The sequence below is a fragment of the Harpia harpyja genome, chromosome W (assembly GCF_026419915.1).
Source record: "Harpia harpyja isolate bHarHar1 chromosome W, bHarHar1 primary haplotype, whole genome shotgun sequence".
NCBI lineage: Eukaryota > Metazoa > Chordata > Aves > Accipitriformes > Accipitridae > Harpia > Harpia harpyja.
This window is the reverse complement of record NC_068968.1, coordinates 35,407,181-35,420,790: the sequence shown is the minus strand read 5'-3', so window position 1 is coordinate 35,420,790 and position 13,610 is coordinate 35,407,181. Positions and strand designations below refer to the sequence as shown.

The 13,610-nt window shown below is 46.9% G+C and overlaps 1 protein-coding gene across 4 annotated transcripts in view; it reads right to left on the bottom strand.

Annotated features, from left to right (window-relative positions):
* Positions 1–13,610, bottom strand: part of LOC128136241 (mitochondrial nicotinamide adenine dinucleotide transporter SLC25A51-like) — a 56,841-nt gene that overhangs the window by 20,626 nt on the left and 22,605 nt on the right. Inside the window, exon 2 of one of the 4 annotated variants that reach the window (XM_052775491.1) lies at positions 2,950–3,060. The exons of the other annotated variants lie outside the window; for them this stretch is intronic. The gene's annotated coding sequence lies outside the window, so the exon portion shown is untranslated. The remainder of the gene's footprint in view (positions 1–2,949; positions 3,061–13,610) is intronic. 4 annotated transcript variants of the gene reach the window in all.

Below are 13,610 nucleotides of genomic sequence, written 5' to 3'. Positions count from 1 at the left end.
TTCTTGATCCCTTTGGCAGCAGAGTGCAGGCCACAATTTGCTTTCAAGTGTGGGGGGGTGTCCAATACACCTGGAATTGATTGCCCCAGGGGTTGTGTTTCCACCCCACCATTTGCCATGGACTAATCCAGACTGCACTGGAAAAAGGTGAAGCTCCGGAACACCTGCAATACATTGATGACATCATCGTATGGGGCAACACGGCAGAAGAAGTCTTTGAGAAAGGGAAGAAAATAATCCAAATCCTTTTGAAGGCTGGTTTTGCCATAAAAGAAAGTAAAGGTCAAGGGACCTGCACAGGAGATCCAGTTTTTAGGAATAAAATGGCAAGATGGACGTCGTCAGATCCCAATGGACGTGGTCAACAAAATAGCAGCTATGTCTCCACCGACTAATAAAAAGGAAACACAGGCCTTCTTAGGTGTCGTGGGGTTTTGGAGAATGCATATTCCAGGTTATAGTCTGATCGTAAGCCCTCTCTATTGAATGACCCAGAAGAAGAATGGCTTCGAATAGGGCCCTGAACAGTGACAGACCTTTGAACAAATTAAATGGGGGAGAGTTCCTGTGATAGCCCTTGGGCCAGTCCAGACAGGTCAAGATGTGAAATAAGTGCTTTACGCCATAGCTAGGGACCATGGCCCTACCTGGAGCCTCCGACAGAAAGCACCTGGAGAGACTCAAGGTCCACCTCTAGGGTTTTGGAGCTGGAGATACAGAAGATCTGAGGCCCGCTACACTCCAACTGAAAAAGAAATATTAGCAGCATATGAAGGGGTTTGAGACTCTTCAGAAGTAGTTGGTACTGAAGCACAGCTCCTCTTGACACCAAGATTGCCTGTGCTGGGCTGGATGTTCAAAGGAAGGGTCTCCTCTACACACCATGCAACTGATGCCATGTGGAGTAAGTGGGTCACATTGATCATGCAATGAGCTTGAATAGGAAACCCCAAATGCCCAGGAATTTTGGAAGTGATCATGGACTGTTGTCCTGGTTTCAGCTGGGATAGAGTTAATTGTCTTCCTAGTAGCTGGTACGGTGCTATGTTTTGAGTTCAGTATGCGAAGAATGTTAATAACACTGATGTTTTCAGTTGTTGCTAAGTAGTGTTTAGACTAAAGTCAAGGATTTTTGAGCTTCTCCTGCCCAGCCAGCAAGAAAGCTGGAGGGGCACAAGAAGTTGGCACAGGACACAGCCAGGGCACCTGACCCAAAGTGGCCAACGGGGTATTCCATACAATGTGACGTCCCATCTAGTATAGGAAGTGGGGGGAGTGGGGGAGGGGGATCGCCGCTCGGGGACTAGCTGGGTGTCGATCGGTGGGTGGTGAGCAATTGCACTGTGCATCATTTGTACATTCCAATCCTTTTATTATTGCTGTTGTCATTTTATTAGTGTTATCATTATCATTATTAGTTTCTTCTTTTCTGTTCTATTAAACTGTTCTTATCTCAACCCATGAGTTTTACTTCTTTTCCCAATTTTCTCCCCCATCCCACTGGGTGGGGGGGGAGTGAGTGAGCGGCTGTGTGGTGCTTAGTTGCTGGCTGGGGTTAAACCACGACAACTGTCCAGAAGGCAGAAACTTCGGAATGTTGCCAGAGGAGGTGACTCGTGCTGAAGAGGCCCCACTGTATAACAAATTAACAGAAAATGAGAAGCAACATGCCCTGTTTACTGATGTCTGGCTTTAGATGTTGCTGAATGAGAAAAATGGCCAGTACTCTACACTGACTCCTGGATGGTGGCAAATGCCCTGTGGAGGTAGCTACAGCAATGGAAGCAGAGCAACTGGCAGCATAGAGGTAAACCCATCTGGGCTGCTGCGCTGTGGCAAGATATTGCTTCCTGGTTAGAGAACCTGGTTGTAGAAGTACGTAGATGCTCATGTACCCAAGAGTCGGGCCACTGAAGAACATCAAAACAACCAACAAGTAGACAAGGTTGCTAAGATTGAAGTGTCTCAGGTGGACCTGGACTGGCAACGTAGGGGTGAGCTATTCATAGCTCGACAGGCCCATGACATATCAGGACATTTAGGAAGGGATGCAACATACAAAGTGGCTTGTGATCGAGGGGTGGACTTGACTATTGATGCCATTGCACACATCCATGAATGTCAAACATGTGCCATAATCAAACAAGCCAAGCAGCTAAAGCCTTTTTGGTATACAGGACAATGGCTGAAATATCAGTATGGGGAAGCCTGGCAGATTGATTATATCACACTACCATGAACCCAGCATGGCAAGAACCACATACTTACAATAGTGGAAGTGACTACTGGATGGTTGGAAACATACCCTGTGATCCATGCCACTGCCCGAAACACTGTCTTGGGCCTTGAAAAGCAAGTGCGACACGGCACCCCAGAAAGAATTGAGTCAGACAATGGGACTCATTTCCAAAACAACCCCATAGACACCTGGGCCAAGGAGCATGGCATTGACTGGGTGTATCATGCACCAGCCTCCAGGAAAACTGAATGATACAATGGACTGTTAAAGACTACACTGAGAGCAATGGGTGCTGGGACATTCAGGCACTGGGATACAAATTTAGCAGAAGCCACTTGGCTAGTTAACACTAGAGGATCTGCCAATTGACTTGGCCCTGCCCAATTGAAACCCCTACGTACTGTGAAAGGAGATAAGGTCCCCATAGTACACATAAGGAACTGGCTGGGAAAGTCTGGGTTACTCCTTCCTCGGGAAAAGGCAAACTCATTCATGTGATCACTTTTGCTCAAGGACCCGGGTGCGCTCGGTGGGTAATGCGGATGGATGGGGAATTCTGATATGTACCTCAAGGAGCTTTAATCTTGGGCGAAAATAACCCATGATTTGAGTTGTATGATGCTATTGCTGTATGATGCCAGCGTTATATGATGCTGTATGTCGCCACTACTGTGGCTGCCATATGTCAAAGGTATTATAACAGGACTCACCTGAACCAATGAACACTGAATCTCGTGAGGAACCAGGCAAGTGCAGTGGTGACACAACTTAAGGTGGCTTCAGTGTGCAACAATCCAACACAACACACCATCTCTTCTTTCCTGAGTGACCCCCATAACAGATGGAGCCCAAAGTCATGGACTAAATTCATTAAATGGATATTTTATGGTCATTTTATGAACTTTTTAGAGGGCTGGCCCATAGACTAAGGGAATGATATCAGTGTATATATCAAAGGATGGGAAGGGGGGGTGGTTAATGATGATGTATTGGATAGCATGGGACCTGAGCATGACACAAATGGTATGGAATAAGGGGTGGAGAACGTACTGGTTTTGGCTAGGATGGAGTTAATTTTCTTCATAGTAGCTTGTATGATGCTAGAGAAGAGAGCAGTTCAGTTGGAAGGGACCTACAACAATCATCTAGTCCAACTGACTGACCACTTCAGGGCTGACCAAAAATTAAAGCATGTTAGTAAGGGCATTGTCCAAATGCCTCTTAAACACTGACAGGCATGGGGCATCGACCACCTCTCCAGGAAGCCTGTTCCAGTGTTTGACCACCCTCTCAGTAAAGAAATGCTTCCTAATGTCTAGTCTGAACCTCCCCTGACACAGCTTTGATCCATTCCCGCATGTCCTGTCACTGGATACCAGGGAGAAGAGATCAGCACCTCCTTCTCCCCTTCCCCTCCTCAGGAAGCTGTAGAGAGCAATGAGGTCGCCCCTCAGTCTCCTTCTCTCCAAGCTAGACAAACCCAGAGTCCTTAGCTGCTCCTCACAGGACATGCCTTCCAGCCCTTTCACCAGCTTTGTTGCCCTCCTCTGGATGCATTCAAGTACCTTCACAACCTTTTTAAATTGTGGGGCCCAGAACTGGACACAGTATTCAAGGTGAGGCTGCACCAATGCTAAATACAGTGGGATAATCACCTCTTTTGACTGGCTGGTTATACTGTGTTTGATGCACCCCAGGATGGGGTTTGCCCTCTTGGCTGCCAGGGCCCACTGCTGACTCCTATTGAGCCTGCTGTCAACCAGCACCCCCAGATCCCTTTCTGCAGGGCTGCTCTCCAGCCACTCCTCTCCCAGTCTATACTTGTGGCCGGCATTACTCTGTCCCAGGTGCAGAATCCGGCATTTCTTCTTGCTAAATTTCATGTCACTGATGATTGCCCAATGCTCCAATCTATCCAGATCCCTCTGCAAGGCCTCTTGTCTCTCGAGAGAGTCAACAGCACCTCCCAGTTTAGTATTGTCCTGGTTTCAGCTGGGATAGAGTTAATTGTCTTCCTAGTAGCTGGTACAGTGCTATGTTTTGAGTTCAGTATGCGAAGAATGTTAATAACACTGATGTCTTCAGTTGTTGCTCAGTAGTGTTTAGACTAATGTCAAGGATTTTTCAGCTTCTCATGCCCAGCCAGTGAGAAAGCTGGAGGGGCACAAGAAGTTGGCACAGGACACAGCCAGGGCACCTGACCCAAAGTGGCCAACGGGGTATTCCATACCATGTGACGTCCCATCTAGTATAGGAACGGGGAAGTGGGGGCAGGGATTCGCCGCTCGGGGACTGGCTGGGTGTCGGTCGGCGGGTGGTGAGCAATTGCACTGCGCATCATTTGTACATTCCAATCCTTTCATTATTGCTGTTGTCATTTTATTAGTGTTATCATTATCATTATTAGTTTCTTCTTTTCTGTTCTATTAAACCGTTCTTATCTCAACCCACGGGTTTTGCTTCTTTTCCCGATTTTCTCCCCCATCCCACTGGGTGGGGGGGAGTGAGTGAGCGGCTGCGTGGTGCTTAGTTGCTGGCTGGGGTTAAACCACGACAGTCCTTTTTGGCGCCCAACGTGGGGCTCGAAGGGTTGAGATAACGACAAACCTGACCAGAGCTTGTTAAAACAAATTTGTTATAAGCATTCATTATATCGGTCTAATAGTCGCTGGTCATTATGTTGATTTATGTGTTCTTAGAGTTGTTGCTCTGGTTTTTAAAGTTCTGTTATGTATCACCTCGCTTGCTGTATGTAGCCCCTCTTCTGCTGCTTATCATCCGTGGGAGGTGGATTAAGGTTTTCGCTTTGATGTATTGTATAACACTGGTTTATGGTATGATAAAGTCGTCGGCTGTGGGATTAATCCGGTACTTGCACCCAGCATTGTCACCTTTATACTGTGGAAGCCATCTGTGGGAAACTATTAATAATTATACCATTTACCTTTCCTCCTTGGAAAACCAGTCTATGGGTGGGATACCTTTCTTTCCCTCTCCTTTCTCCTTCAGTCCAGTTACAATGGTGTTTGAGAATTTTGAAAAATTTGAATACTCTTGGGATGTTGGGACCAGCATGGTCCTAGCCCTACTGCTAGGAATTAGCATGCTTCTGAATGTGGTTCAGCTCTCGTTTAAGGTTAAACAACTATTTAAGAAAATCACCCAGAGATCTGCCCCAAGGCTGGATAATTATGAGTGGCAGGGTGTGTGGGGTAGTATGGGCAAGTACCTAGAAAAGTGGGCACCTCCAATGTTTTGGAAATTCACCCCTGAACAAGTGCAGAATCCAGAAGAACTAGTAAAATATTTGGAAAAGGTATGCTGTCACCCCGCCAGCTCCAGAGAGATACAAATTACTGCAACGTGCTGGGGCCTGGCCCATGCCTATCGAGCCCTGTTCGACACCACTCAGTACCCTCAAGGGGAAGAGAAGGTCTCTGGACCTAACAACAAAACGATGAGCACTGCGGTCACCCAAACCTTGGCAACGGGCACTGCGGCCCCTCCAGCCCTGGCGACAAGCACTGTGGCTACCCAAACCTCAGCGACAGGCACTGCAGCCCCTCCAGCCTCGACAATGAGCACGGCAGCTACCCAAACCTCGGCAACGGGCACTGAGGTCCCTCCAGCCCCAGCAACGAGCACAGCAGCTACCCAAACCTTGGCAACAGACACTGCGGTTATCCAAGACCCGGCGAGCGGTACTGCAACTGAACCAGCGGACCAACCTGCACCAGTATCAGTTGCCCCCGTACAGAAAAAGAAATATACAAAAAAATCAGTTCGCTTAGCGAAGGAGGAAGGTGAACCAGGGTCATCACGGGAACAGGAGGAAGAGGCAGAACCAGAGGTAATCACCCGGTCCCTATCCTTGAGTGAGCTGCGGGATATGCGAAAAGATTTTGGCCGCCGTATAGGTGAGCATATTATCACCTGGCTCCTCCGATGCTGGGACAATGGGGCTAATAGCTTGGAATTAGAAGGTAGGGAAGCCAAGCAGCTGGGATCGCTTGCCAGGGAAGGTGGCATTGACAAGGCAATTGGAAAAGGGACACAAGCCATCAGCCTCTGGAGGCGACTCCTGTCAAGTGTGAAGGAAAGGTACCCCTTCAAGGAAGATGTTATATGTCAATCAAGCAAGTGGACAACCATGGAAAAAGGTATCCAATATCTGAGGGAATTAGCTGTGCTAGAGACAATTCATCATGATCCGGACAACCCACAATTACCCAAAGATCCAGACGAAGTCCAATGCACACGACCCATGTGGCAGAAGTTTGTACGGAGCGCCATCGTCCTATGCCAACTCACTGGCAATAATGACATAGAAAGACGAAGAGGCACCGACAGTGGATGAAGTGGCTCGCCAACTCCGTCAATACGAAAAAAATCTCTCCTCCTCCCTACAAGCCTGCATTTCACCTGTGGAGAAGCTGTCCGAGGATTTCCAGCAATTCAAAGAGGAGATGTCCTGTTGCCCACCTGTAAGGACCAATGTCTCAGCTATTAGGAGTGAGCGCTCCTCTGCCCAAGAGAGAGAATATAGAAGGTACACACCGCAAGGTGCCCTGTGGTTTTACTTATGTGATCATGGAGAGGACATGAGGAAATGGGATGGAAAACCTACCTCGGTCCTAAATGCACGGGTACGTGAGCTGCGAGGAAAAACCACCACAAAAGGGGATTCTACCAGGAAAAATGCCGCTCCGGTTTCCAAACAGAGTAGAAGGGCTGATCTTATTTCTGATCCTCTTGAAGGGACTTCTGAGCCAATTTTACAAGAATTGAATACTGGATACTCTGACCAGAATTAGAGGGGCCCTGCCTCCAGCCAGGTGGAGGAAAGGGATAACCGGGTCTATTGGACTGTGTGGATTCGATGGCCTGGCACGTTAGACCCACAGGAGTATAAGGCTCTAGTAGAAACCGGCGCACAGTGTACTTTAATGCCATCAAGTTATGAAGGGGCAGAACCCATTTGTATTTCTGGTGTGACAGGGGGATCCCAAGACTTAACTGTATTGGAAGCTGAAGTAAGCCTGACTGGGAATGAATGGCAGAAACACCCCATTGTGACTGGTCCAGAGGCTCTGTGCATCCTTGGCATAGACTACCTCAGGAGAGGGTATTTTAAGGACCCAAAGGGGTATCGATGGGCTTTTGGTATAGCTGCCTTGGAGACGGAGGGCACTGAACAGCTGTCTACCCTGCCTGGTCTCTCCCAAGACCCTTCGACTGTGGGGTTGCTGAGGGTTAAAGAACAACAAGTACCAATTGCTACCACGACGGTGCACCGGCGCCAATATCGCACCAACCGAGACTCTCTGATTCCCATCCACAAGTTGATTCGCCAACTGCAGAGCCAAGGAGTGATCAGCAAAACTCGCTCACCTTTTAATAGTCCCATATGGCCCGTGCGAAAGTCTAATGGGGAGTGGACACTAACAGTCGACTATCGCGGCCTGAATGAAGTTACGCCACTGCTGAGTGCTGCCGTTCCAGATATGCTAGAACTTCAATACGAACTAGAGTCAAAGGCAGCCAAGTGGTATGCTACAATTGACATTGCTAATGCGTTTTTCTCAATCCCTCTGGCAGCAGAGTGTCGTCCACAATTTGCCTTTACTTGGAGGGGTGTCCAGTACACTTGGAATCGATTGCCCCAGGGGTGGAAACACAGCCCCACCATTTGCCATGGACTAATCCAGACTGCACTGGAAAAAGGTGAAGCTCCGGAACACCTGCAATACATTGATGACATCATCATATGGGGCAACACGGCAGAAGAAGTCTTTGAGAAAGGGAAGAAAATAATCCAAATCCTTCTGAAAGCCGGTTTTGCCATAAAAGAAAGTAAGGTCAAGGGACCTGCACGGGAGATCCAGTTTTTAGGAATAAAATGGCAAGATGGGCGTCGTCAGATCCCAATGGATGTGATCAACAAAATAGCAGCTATGTCTCCACCAACTAATAAAAAGGAAACACAGGCCTTCTTAGGTGTCGTGGGGTTTTGGAGAATGCATATTCCAAATTACAGTCTGATTGTAAGCCCTCTCTATCAAGTGACCCGGAAGAAGAATGATTTTAAATGGGGCCCTGAGCAACAACAAGCCTTTGAACAAATTAAACGGGAGATTGTTCACGCAGTAGCCCTTGGACCAGTCCGGACAGGACAAGATGTTAAAAATGTGCTCTATACTGCAGCTGGGGAGAATGGCCCTACCTGGAGCCTCTGGCAGAAAGCACCTGGGGAGACCCGAGGCCGACCCCTGGGGTTTTGGAGTCGAGGATATCGGGGATCCGAAGCTCGCTATACTCCAACTGAAAAAGAGATATTGGCAGCATATGAAGGAGTTCAAGCTGCCTCACAAGTGGTTGGTACTGAAACACAGCTCCTCTTAGCACCCCGACTGCCAGTGCTGGGCTGGATGTTCAAAGGGAGGGTCTCCTCTACACATCACGCGACTGATGCCACGTGGAGTAAGTGGATTGCACTGATCACACAACGGGCTCGCATAGGAAACCCCAGTCACCCAGGAATTTTGGAAGTGATCATGGACTGGCCAGAAGGCAAAGATTTTGGAATGTCGCCAGAGGAGGAGGTGGCACGTGCTGAAGAGGCCCCGCTGTATAATAAACTGCCAGAAAATGAGAGGCAATATGCCCTGTTCACTGACGGATCCTGTCGCATCGTGGGAAAGCATCGGAGGTGGAAGGCTGCCGTATGGAGTCCCACACGACAAGTTGCAGAAACTGCTGAAGGAGAAGGTGAATCGAGTCAGTTTGCAGAGGTGAAAGCCATCCAGCTAGCATTAGATATTGCTGAAAGAGAAAAGTGGCCAGTGCTCTATCTCTATACTGTCTCATGGATGGTGGCAAATGCCCTGTGGGGGTGGCTACAGCAATGGAAGCAGAGCAATTAGCAGCGCAGAGGTAAACCCATTTGGGCTGCTGCACTGTGGCAAGATATTGCATCCCGGCTAGAGAATCTGGTATGGAGGGCGATGGCTGAAATATAAATACGGAGAAGCCTGGCAGATTGACTATATCACACTCCCACAAACTCGCCAAGGCAAGCGCTATGTGCTCACAATGGTGGAAGCAACCACTGGATGGCTGGAAACATATTCTGTACCTCATGCCACCGCCCGGAACACTATCCTGGGCCTAGAAAAGCAAGTCTTGTGGCGACATGGCACCCCAGAATGAATTGAGTCAGACAACGGGACTCATTTCCGAAACAATCTCATAGACACCTGGGCCAAAGAGCATGGCATTGAGTGGGTGTATCATATCCCCTATCATGCACCAGCCTCTGGGAAAATTGAGCGATACAATGGACTGTTAAAGACTACATTGAGAGCAATGGGGGGTGGAACTTTCAAACATTGGGATACACATTTAGCAAAAGCCACCTGGTTAGTCAACACCAGAGGATCTGCCAATCGGGGTGGCCCTGCCCAGTCAGAATTTTTACATACTGTAGAAGGGGATAAAGTCCCTGTAGTGCACATCAAAAATATGTTAGGGAAGACAGTCTGGGTTACTCCTGCCTCAGGCAAAGGTAAACCCATTCGTGGGATTGCTTTTGCTCAAGGGCCTGGGTGCACTTGGTGGGTGATGCGAAAAGATGGGGAAGTCCGATGTGTGCCTCAAGGGGATTTAATTTTAGGTGAGAACAGCCAGAATTAAACTGTATATTAGTTGCTATATAACCCTGCTACTGTATGTTATCCTTACTATAATTATGTGCTATATCCATAGTACTATAGTAAGAATCACTTAGATCAAGCAAGAAAAGAACTGTGATAAAACCGAGCAAAGCGCAGCAGTGATGGAACCAGAACTGACTCCAGCATGCAACAATCCAACGGTGCACACCATCCTCCTGCTGCGCCAAATGTCACCTGCTTGTCACACTGCACTGAAGCCCAATTCTGCTCTACCGACTGAGAGGACTTTGCACCATCCCTCCTGCCCAGAAAGACTGGTATGACAGATGGAGCCCAGAGTCGGAAACTAAATGAACTCAATGAACATTTTATGAACATGACCCATGAACTAAAGGAATGATATCTCTGTGTGTGTATACATATATATATATATCATTGCTCATATGTCTTAAAGGGATGGAAATGTGATGATTGATCAGGATGTAACTAAAGGTATGGGAACTGTGCATGACGTCAATGGTATAGAATAAGGGGTGGATACTGTCCTGGTTTCAGCTGGGATAGAGTTAACTGTCTTCCTAGTAGCTGGTACAGTGCTATGTTTTGAGTTCAGTATGTGAGGAATGTTGATAACACTGATGTTTTCAGTTGTTGCTCAGTAGTGTTTAGACTAATGTCAAGGATTTTTCAGCTTCTCATGCCCAGCCAGCGAGAAAGCTGGAGGGGCACAAGAAGTTGGCACAGGACACAGCCAGGGCACCTGACCCAAAGTGGCCAACGGGGTATTCCATACCATGTGACGTCCCATCTAGTATAGGAACGGGGAAGTGGGGGCAGGGAATCGCCGCTCGGGGACTGGCTGGGTGTCGGTCGGCAGGTGGTGAGCAATTGCACTGCGCATCATTTGTACATTCCAATCCTTTCATTATTGCTGTTGTCATTTTATTAGTGTTATCATTATCATTATTAGTTTCTTCTTTTTCTGTTCTATTAAACCGTTCTTATCTCAACCCACGGGTTTTGCTTCTTTTCCCGATTTTCTCCCCCATCCCACTGGGTGGGGGGGAGTGAGTGAACGGCTGCGTGGTGTTTAGTTGCTGGCTGGGGTTAAACCACGACAAGTATCAGCAGCAAACTTGCTAAGGGTGTATTCAAATCCTGCATCCAGATAATTGATAAATGTATTGAACAGAACTGGCCCTAGAATTGAGCCCTGAGGAACACTGCTGGTGACTGGTCACCAGCCAGGTGTAGCCCCATTTGTTATCTAAGCAAGTAGAGGGTTAAAACTTGATGAAGAATTTAGTGAAGTTAGATGTTGCACATACTAAGAAAACCAAATATGTACACAGTCTCTAGGATCAGGATGACTGTCCTTGAGGTTCTCAGAAGTGATGAGTTAGAGAACTTCTAATCAGGAGTTGGCTATCCTTGAAGAAGAAACATCCTGGAAAATATGTCAACTATACATATTCTAATTATCATGTTTATACTTAATTTTGGATAGTTAGCTAAACTGCGTCCTTAAGCGAACTACCCTCTGTGGAATAATTGCTCGAGGTGATATGACACACACACACCCCCCTTGAGAGAAGGTAAACCTCCAGGGTGGAATGCAGTGGATATGCAAGGAATCTGTTCCATGATAATTCCCTAAGCAACATAACCTGCAACCTTAGATGTTAGTAACACCAGGGGATCTTGGTATGCTGACTCTAAGAGAAATAACAGAGGATGGAGCAGAGTGGAAACACCGCGGCCAGGCTCTGTGATATCATCGCAGGGATGGAAACTGGATGATACTATGGAACTGATAAACCACATAGTTGTTACCCTGAGCCAGCCCTGAACCAGTAGTTTTTCATTTTCTGTCAAAATCATGTTCTCTGGGTGAACTTTGCTCATTATAATCTCATTATAATACCAAAACACACCTCCATCCCAAAAGGCTACCTGCCTTCAAGGTGCGACCAACCCCCACTGAGCATGCGCTCTGAATTTTTTCTAGCATATACCTTTAAAAGTAAAGCAAGAGAACTTTATACCAATCAAAGTAAAAGTATGTATGACTAGAGTCACTCAAGCTCCACCTAAATAGGAAAAATAGGATAAAAGGTCCAAAGAGAGGGGGACCATGAGGGAAGATACCATCGTGGACAAGTCGGGAGGACATCACTGACCTCTGGGATCAGTCAATGGGCTGAACCTCTCTTCCCCCCCATAGGGACGCCTATTGGGTAAGATTCGAACACTCAGTCATACCAAGTGCTTCCCTGGGAAACTTAGAAATCTCTATAGAGCTCTTTTCCTTCCTAATTTAATGCACTTGTAGTCGACTGTATTATAATTTGCACATGCTTTACAGACAGTGTATTTATCACTGGCAATCCAAAAGAACCTGTATTGTTGCTTTAATAAACTGCGCTGATCATTAATCTAGTCATGATAGTTCGTTAACGCAACCAAACTCTCTAAGTCTGGTAATCCTAGTGCGTTGAACGTGGCTAAGCCGAGAGTGCAGTATGCTATTAAGTGCATCCTTCATCGTGATAGTTCAACATATTGAATGCGACCAGACTTATAGCGTTGAATTGGACATCACTCAGAAATTAAACCTAGCCACCCCCAGCCCCTCTGACATCTGAGGATAAGCTGGAACGCAAGGGGGTTTATTTTCTGCCAAACTTCTTTACTCTTTAATGCAACAGCAGGACCCTCATTATAATACTAAAAATCACACCCACTGGGCAGGAGACCCCGGCCCAGGCAGAGACCCTTACTCATAGACCATGCATAGTAAGAATAAAGATTGTGTAACTGTATGCAAATTACTAACTAATTGGTATTAGAGGGAAGTCTGTAGAAACCTATCAACTGATAACAGTGTATATAAAAGGAACTCTGGAGAACACCGAGGTATGCTAGCTTTGTGGAGTTACCACCTAGCACCCAAACTTGCGCAACTTTGTAATACACAATATCTCATCTCTGAGTGTGAGATTGGCTCATTGCACACTGGGTACTGAAACCCACTTTTGGGACAACAGTTTTGGTGACCCAGATGGGACATTGCTGAGAAGCCTTGCCCGGATCATCTTGCTGCAATCAGCAGGGAGAAGCGGACCGCTTGGACTCCAGCGTGCACCAAACTGATTTTTGGGGACTCTGATGGCTCCTCTCCCCGCTGGGCGGTAAGCGACACAAAGGTGCAATGCTGAAATCAAGATATTGTTGAATAGGGGATCTGGTAAGAGGGGCAATTTGTCATTTGATATTTTGTATTTGGTTAACGACAGGAGACATCCCTCGTTTTGTATTTGGTTTGGTATCTGTTGTGTAACGTTACACTCATTTGGATTTTGAATATTTCTGTGTAAGTCATTCCCTTAGAAGGACTGCAGCAGGAGATTAAGATATACAAGTAGGTGCCTAATACACAGTTTCTTAAAAAACAATATGGGATCTGGCCCCTCTACCAAGATACCCCCTTGTTATCCCTTGGGATGCATCCTAAAACATTGGGATAAGTTTGGAGGGGATCCCCTAATGAAAGAAAAAGTGAAACGATATTGTAATCAATGGTGGCTGATGTATAAATTAGATGATCAAGAAGTGTGACCTGAGAATGGATCCATAAATTATAATACTATACTACAATTAATGTTGTTTTGTAGAAGGTTGGATAAATGGGATGAGGT